The sequence below is a fragment of the Microtus ochrogaster genome (genome assembly GCF_000317375.1).
Source record: "Microtus ochrogaster isolate Prairie Vole_2 chromosome 14 unlocalized genomic scaffold, MicOch1.0 chr14_random_1, whole genome shotgun sequence".
Taxonomy (NCBI): Eukaryota; Metazoa; Chordata; class Mammalia; order Rodentia; family Cricetidae; genus Microtus; species Microtus ochrogaster.
Genome location: NW_004949096.1, coordinates 11,237,165 through 11,245,833, shown reverse-complemented (window position 1 = coordinate 11,245,833; position 8,669 = coordinate 11,237,165).

Genomic DNA, 8,669 nt, shown 5'->3' with positions numbered 1-8,669 from the left:
ATGAATATCTTGCATATATATCACCATAGAACCTTCATCTGGTGATGGATGGAGATAGAGACAGAGACCCACATTGGAGCACTAGACTGAGCTCCCAAGGTCCAAATGAAGATCAGAAGGAGGGAGATCACTTATAATTTAAAATCAGAATATTAATAAACTTTTAAAAGTATTCTCCATGCTACTACAGATATTTTTTTTTACTATGTTCTCTTATCTGTATGATGGTGTGAGGCCATTCCCATCTCTGTTTCATTCTTCCTAGACATTAAAATTTAGTAATGAAAAGAAACTCCTGAAAGGCATTGCAAGAAATAAAAATCAAAGAAAGAAAAAAATATTGGTTCTGCAAAGGTTGACTAAGATCTAAAATAAAGAGAAAGAAAGTATATAAAAAATCCTAAATAATCAAATTTCAAAGGGAGGACTTTTGATACTGATTGCATAGACACTTGAAAATAAAGCTATCTAACTGGAAGTAAATCCCACTCAGCATGATAGTATTAATGCCTGGTATTGGAAACTAAACCAACTAACTGTGGTCAGTGAGGCCATGGACCTTGGAGGAAGGTATAACAACCTTTTACTAAACTAGTATAATTACTAACTATGTTGTAAATTTTGACCTTTATATTCACATATAAGGTTAGCTTATTTAAAAATAATAAAGATATCTGAATATTTGTATAAAGAGAATGCATATGATTTATATATATTGTATACAAATCAAAACCAATCAAAATATGGAAACATGTAATCAGATGGTGCCAAGCCCCATACTAATCCACTTCCAGCATAATTCCCTCTCTTAAGGCTCAATGAACGCTCAAGAAAAAGGGGATAGGACAGATTGTAAGAGCCAGAGGAGAAAAATGTATGCTGTGATATTGTATCTCCTAGAAATGTCTGGGATGTTCTAACCTGAAGTATCAACAACATAGGTGCCTAAACAGGGCCGGAACAACAACAACACCTACAGATACACTAAAAGGGAAATAGAAAAGCCCATGGGTTCAGAAACCTAGACGAAGCCCTAAAGGCAGCAAAGGATGGAAGAAAATGTTCTTCCTCTGAAAAGTTTACCTCAATTTGCTTATCCAACGACAGTCAGCTCTGAAATTGTACACATAGAGATAACACTATATGCACTGAGCAAATTGTGTGTGTATGCGTTAAGTAGATTGTTATATATTTACATTACTACGGCAAACAGAAATTCTTCTAGCTTGAGGTATTGTTTCATTTCTTACCCCATCTGAATCTAGTAAGTGATATAAAATTTTATCTCATATTTTATAGTTAATACCAACTAACTCATCCAATTTGCAGTCTAATTATCAAGAATATTTAATCATTTTGAATAAGACAAAAGAAGTAAAAAACATTGCAAGGAAATATCACCTAAGTAAGTATTGTTTCCCTCATTGACTCAATCTTGAAAACCTTGATTAGAATGCTTCCACATAGGGAAATGAGCTAAGTGTAGAACATAGATTTTCCTAAGGACTCTACCTATCTTCTTCTCATTAGTAAAGCTGATATCAAGGAAGTATTGCCCAAAAAATATGAAGGAAGCTCAAATGGCTTTATTGTTCCCATATTAAAATCAAGTCTCTTTGGGATTCAAATCAATTCTCTCTGTGCTAGGTTAATTCAGGTCAATTCATGTAGTTGAAATGAAACAACTTCCAAACTGTGTGATGATTAATATGACTTATGTTTATGAGTGTCTTAAATAGAAGTTGAAAATTCCGTACTTGTAAATATAGTTCAACACGATATAATCCAAAAATCTTATGACAACTGCCATCTGAATCATATGTATTGAAAAAGAACTGCACAGCTTTCATATCACAGCACACTACTTCCTGGGCAAATGCAAATGGGAAAAGAATAGGAACCTGGGTCAGTTTCTCAGTGTCCTCCTGCTGAGACCATCTGAGTACAAAGCTTCCTTTTGAATACAGGGGGAGCTATGTGCTGGAGTTTGCTCTGCCGGAAAAAGAGACAGAAAACTGAAGTCAATAGGTGCTGTGTGTAGTTGTCATAGGATGCCCTCTGTAAATGCACTCATATTCAAATGGAATCTGCAAGTTCCTTTTCTTTCGGGTGAGGCTCAAATGTGTCATCTACTCATTCTCTGAAGCATAACCAAGTTTTCTTTCCCTAGGTGAAGCATCTCCATTCTAGAAGTAAAATAGAAATAAATAGAAAACTTTAACATTTGTATCATCTGACTTAGAGCTCATAGTACATAAGTACATTTATTTGGCTCTCATCAAAATATGAATTTATCATTAAATACAGAGAAATAAATATTATCAACAGCAATAATACATTAAAATGTCTAGCACTTTAGAAGACCATGTGACAAGTTAATTCTCACCTGAAATATTATTTTCTTTCAAGTTTCCTTTCAAATCTTACAATTGTTTAAGATGCAAAGTCAAATTTTCAAGCTGGCCCTATTAAAAAAAATGATTGTGCCTACATATTCTCTCTGATATTAGTTCCTACAAGACATATAAAATGCACTTTTGTCAGAACTTTACACATCTCTTGAAGCTATATAAAGTCACTGAAGCTAAAATCAAGCTACTTGTCGTTGTCTTATTATTTGTAAATATTGGATTTAAACTCAAAATCCTTTTGCTACTCGGGTCATTCTCATAAGTATTTGGCACTGTTATCTGACTAAAAATCTGGGGCTAGATAGGTTATAGGCCATGAAATAAAACTTACTACTACTTTCCTGCTAAATAGAGATAATATTCAACCTACTCTAAATGACTTACTGGTAATTTTAAGATTTATTATATATACATACATACATACATACATATATATGTATATGTATATATATGATGTTCTGCATGCATGTATCTTTTCAAGCAAGAACAGGGCACCAGACCTCCTGACAGATGGTTGTGAGACACCATGTGGTTGCTGAGAATTGAACTCAAGACCCCTGGAAGATCAGTCAGTGATCTTAACCTCTGAGTCATCTCTCCAAATGGCTTATCTTATTGTTATACAGATAGATTAATATATCTGACAAACCTCATCAGAGAAGTTTTTTCCCCCCTGAGGAGATGTTAAGTAAGCATGGAGAGCCACATAACTGGTCAAGATGCAGAGAATCAGAGTGTTCAGACCTAAATAGAAATGGTTCACAAATCATTGGGAAAGTGATCATTCTGCACAACATAAGAAGCAGAGGCAGTGGATAAGAACATGTAAACAGGAGTTTTGGACATAGTCAATCAGTTGACCATATTAACCCAAAGCAATTTTGACAGTACATGTACTTCACAAGCTCAAGCCAGACATTTGTTCATCATATTTAATGGAGAAGTGTACAAAGTCCCACTCAAAGCAGAAGAGTTATTGGCAATTGAATGCTTCTGGCAGACAGTCAGTTTTCTTTAAAGGTGTGGCATTCAGTAGGTTGTTCATTCTGCAATAGATCACACATTTAGGAGTAAATAGGTAGCCGGGCAGTAGTAGCATATGCCCTTAATCCCAGCATTCGGGAGGCAGAAACAGGAGGATCTCTGTGAGTTCGAGGCCAGCCTGGTCTACAAGAGCTAGTTCCAGGACAGGCTCCAAAGCTACAGAGGAACCCTGTTTCCAAAAGCAAAAACAAAAACCAAACAAAAAAGAGTAAAGAGTAATTGTGTGGAAGAAACTGGACTCAATTTGTTGAAAGGAAAAAACAACAAAAAAAAAAACAACAAAAAAGAAAATCATAAAGATGATAGAGAAGCAGAAATGTATCTGTGAAGAGTTGGGAGAAAGTTGTAAATAGGAATAAAATGCATTATATGAAATTCTCAAAGAATAAAAAAGAAACTAAAGAAAATTAGATTTGAACTTTAATAAATATTTTTAAATAAATATTTGTTTAAATTTTTAGCAAGGAAATCATCATTACTGGAAACACATCAGCTTAGTTGGCCATGGAAACAGCTTCCAACACAAGCAACTGAAAAAGACACAGCATTCTCTCCTCCCCTCCAAACTCAGTCCCCTGGTCTCATCCCTAACTCTGCAACTAAGCACAACCTGCAGCCTTCCTTGCACCTGCCTTGTCTCCTATGGAGGACCTAGCACACCATCCCCTTTTTAAATCTCTCCCCAACTAGCGGTTTTTCTCCTACTCTTCAACTCCAGCAGAAACCCCTGGCTAATCCATAGGATATGTCTGTCAGAAAACCTGGCTGATAGCCTGGAGTTCTCTTTCCTTTCATTTCCTCAGATCTAATCCTTCTGTATCGTCTTTAGCTCTGCAGCAGGACACCCATGGCAGCCTTTCTTGCCCCTGTTCCCTTCTCCTGTTGATCACACAGATCTTCCTCTTCTACCTTTCTTCTTGCCTAATCATTGCTTTTTCACAGTCACCAAGCCCAATAGCCGCCCCCTGCTAAACAAAGGACAACTTCTCCCGGGCAACAAGTAGGTTGATGGTAGATCCATCCCTCTCCTTCTGCTTCTCTAGATAAAATTCCCCTACCCCCAGTCTATTTCCAGCTTTGTAGCATAAATTCTATGGTCCCCTCTTTTCTCTCTGACCACCCATCCAGCTGATAAGACCAGCGAAGCAGGTACACAGAAAATTTTCTACCAGGTAGCACATAGCCACCACACTCTCCTAAAGTCAAAGAAAGAAACAGAAAGCATGTAACAAAGCATTCACCCAACAAAGACAAATAGCAGAAACCATCATACCTAAAAATAGCCTCTATGAAGATGATAGAAGCTCTTAAAGAGGAAATGGCTAAATTACTTAAAGGAATCGAGGATTAGCAAAGTGTACAAGAAAATGAAGAAAGTCATTAAAGGAATCCAGAAAAACAGAAATAAACAGTACATGGAAATATATAACACTGATCAAGATCTGAAGACAGAAAAAGAATTGATGAAGAAAAACTAAAATGAATTAACTATGGAAATAAAAAATCTGGAAATCTGAACAGGAGCTACTGAGAAGGAAAGCTTCACCACAAGGATGTAAGAAATGGAAGAAAGAATCTCAAACTTTAAAGATATGTTACAAAAACTACATACATCAGTCAAAGAATATGCTAAATAAAAAAATTATTGAAACAAAACAGCCAAGAAATTGGGAACATTAAGCAAATAACAAATCGAAGAAAAATAGGAATAGAAGGAGAAGAAACCCAGGTCAAAATTTAAGAAGTATTTTGAAAAAAATCATAGGAGAAAAAAAATGACCTAAATAAGGAGATGCCTATAACAGATAAAAGAAACTTAAAGAACACAAAATAGATTGGACCAGAATGGAAAATCCCATCTTCACATAGTAATAAAAGTACCAAACTTACATATCAAAGAAAGTACCTTAAAAGCTGAATGGGGGTCAAGAAGTTGTAGCACAGGCCTTTTTTTCCCAGCACTTGGGAGTCATGTGCAGGTGGAACTCTGTGAGTTCAAGGCCAACCTGGTCTACAAGAGCTATTACAAGGACAGGCTCCAAAGCTACAGAGAAACCCTGTAACAAACAAATAAACAAACAAAGCTGAATGGGAAAAGGATCAAGTAACATACAAAGGCATGCCTATTAGAATTGTTCCTGATTTCTCAATAGAAATTCTAAAAGTCAGGGGATCTAGACAGATGTGCCACAAACTCTGAGACAACAGATGTCAGGTCAGACTACTATACCCAGCAAAACTATTAATCATTCTTGGAAAAAGTAAGATGTGCACAATAAAGCCCGATTTAACAGTTATCTACAAATAACGTCCTACAGAGGATGCTAAAAGGTAAGCTTCAAACTAAGGATGTTAAATATACCCATAAAAGCACAGAGAATACATAATCTCTGCAGTGTGCCAAAAGAGAGATGTAAACACCAACCTAGAAACAAAATATTTGACCTACAATCTGTTATGTCTGCAAATATCCTAGAAAAATGAGGGCATAATCCTGTGGGTGTAACTAATCAATGCCTGATTTGACTTAAGACATACACCATAAAAGGAACCAATACCTGACATTACATGGGAGACCATGAACTAGATACAATATAGCGCAAAGACCTAGAGTAAAATGAAATATTACTGTTCTAAACTGGTAAGAAATTAAAATTAAATTACTCCTAATGATATTCTGCCATTCTCATAGATCAGTACCTCATTCAGTTGTTTTCAGAGAGGCTTCTTCCTTCAGCAAATGAGAACAAGTACAGAGATCCAGACATTGTGCAGAGTGAGAAAAACTTTGTTACATACAGTTCTAATCAAGATGTCTGCATCTAATCCCTCCCATCAAAGCTCAGGGAACTTGTGACAGCAAGAGGTATCATAGGTATCAAGAGATAGCATAGGTATCAAGAACAAAAGGAGAACAAGAACCTCTGAAAAACTAAGACATAAGAACTCCTAGAGACTGAAGCAGGAGGATCAAGTTCTACTTGTGTCTGTATCTCATCTTCTGCATATATACTTTAGCTTTTGGTTAAAATTCTTAGGATGTTGTGCCCAAGTTGAGACCCCCTCCCCCCCACTCCAGAGATACTCCACCAAAATCCAGTCAAGTCCCAGAATGTAGAAGCAAGATTTATTCTTTCCAGCTACCTGGGAGCCACTACTCAAAATGCAGCACAGTGGGGAGAGTTCCCGTTTCTCATTTGTGGTTGACATACATAGGCAAAAACTGCAAGCCAGGTTCACTTAGGGTCAACAGAGTTGGTCTTGCTAAACACAGGGTATGGGCCATTTCTGCATACTCCCTTCCTCCTTTAAGTGGCTTCTGTGCATGCCCCCTGCCCTCCCCCAAACAGTTACGTCTGTTTTTGTCTAGACCACAATACTGGGAGTCTACAGGTGGCTAGCTGTTAGGGACAGTTGGTTTGAACTTTTTCAAAGGTTCCTATTTCCAGCTAACTCTTTTTTTTTTTTTTTTTTTTTTTTGGAATTTTTTTTTTCTTTCTTTTTTCCGGTAACTCTTTTTTTTTTTTTTTTTTTGGTTTTTCGAGATGGGGTTTCTCTGTGGCTTTGGAGCCTGTCCTGGACCAGCTAACTCTTGATGTTGCAAAGTTTGAAGAATTTTTCATGTCCTTAAAATGAGACTCCTGAATGTGTAAACAAGTGGATCTCTGATGCTTTCAATTTTCTGTTGTCTTTTCTTGTCCAACTTTGATATGATTGTTTTGCTTTATCTTATTGTATTTTATTGTATTAGGAAAAGAAAACAAATTTCCATTGCTTAAGACACTAAAAATGAAAAGAAAATCATCAAATTTACAGATTAGTCTAGATATTACAAAATTATAACTTAGCCAAAATTTCATAAAATATGTATCTAAACCAAATAATATACTCCTATTGTTTGCATTTGTAATTCCTTGTTGTACCCTCTCTTCTTTTCAGGTACTTTGGTCTAACATTTGATGTGCGATTCTCCTCTGTGTGCTGTGATTACCATTAATTAATAAAGAATCTGCATTGGTCTTTAATAGGGCAGAGTAGAGCTAGTTTGGGAAAACTAAACTGAGTGCTGGCAGAAAGAAGGCAGTCAAGAGACACCATGGGGCCGCCAGAGGAAAAATATGTGAGCCTCCAGCCGGAATCTTATCAGTAGGCCATGAGATGCATGGTAAAATATAAAATAATATAAATGGGTTAATTTAAGAGATAAAAGTAGGCTAGACTTATGCATAAGCTAATAGGACAAACAATGTTATAATTAATAGTTTCCTAATTTTTATTTTTATTTTTTTGATTTTATTGAGCTATACATTTTTCTCTGCTCCATTCCCTTCTTCTTCCCTCCCCTTCATTCCTCTCCCATGGTCCCCATCCTCCCAATTTACTCAGGAAATCTTGTCTTTTTCTACTTCTCATGTAGATTAGATACATTTATGTCTCTCTTAGGATCCTCATTGTTGTCTAGGTTCTCTGGAATTGTGAAATGTAGGCTGGTTTTCTTTGCTTTATGTTTAAAAACCACTTATAAGTGAGTACATATGATACAGTTTCTGTGTAATTATTTCAGTTCTGGGCAGTCAGAAGCAAACAAGCAGCCTCCATACAATAAATATTGGCTGAATGATTACAGAAGTGACAAATCAAAAATTTGTTCATATACATTGACATTTTTGCAAAATTTTTTATTGTCAGATGTTCCAGATAATATTAGGAAGCCCTGTATAATTCTTGAAGTCCTGCTGTGCTGCAATAATTAATATAATTTAAGCAATAAGTAAGTTAGAACAATATTGTATGTCAAAATATTGTACTATAATATTTCTTTCAATATATTGTCCAAAGTATTATTGTATTGACTTCTTAAAAATTATAGTGCTTTCAGCTCCCATCCATGGTGACTTTTTCAGGAATAATTCATAAGCAGTTTATAAATCTATTAGTATCTTTCTATCTTGTGCTGCTATATTGGTAGAAGCCTATCATTTGGCCCATTATTTGATGCCCAGTTCAAATACTGTAAAGCTTTGTTTAAAGAAGTGATTCCTAATGACAGCCACCATGCTTCCGTCTAGTGTAGTGGCATTTCTATTGTCTTTTAATAAACAAAGACTGCCTGAAGGTCTGAGAGTAAAACAGTCCCACTAGTCAGCCTTATAGACTAGGTCATGGTAACACACACCCTTAATCCCAATAGCCACATTAGTTGCCATAGAAACT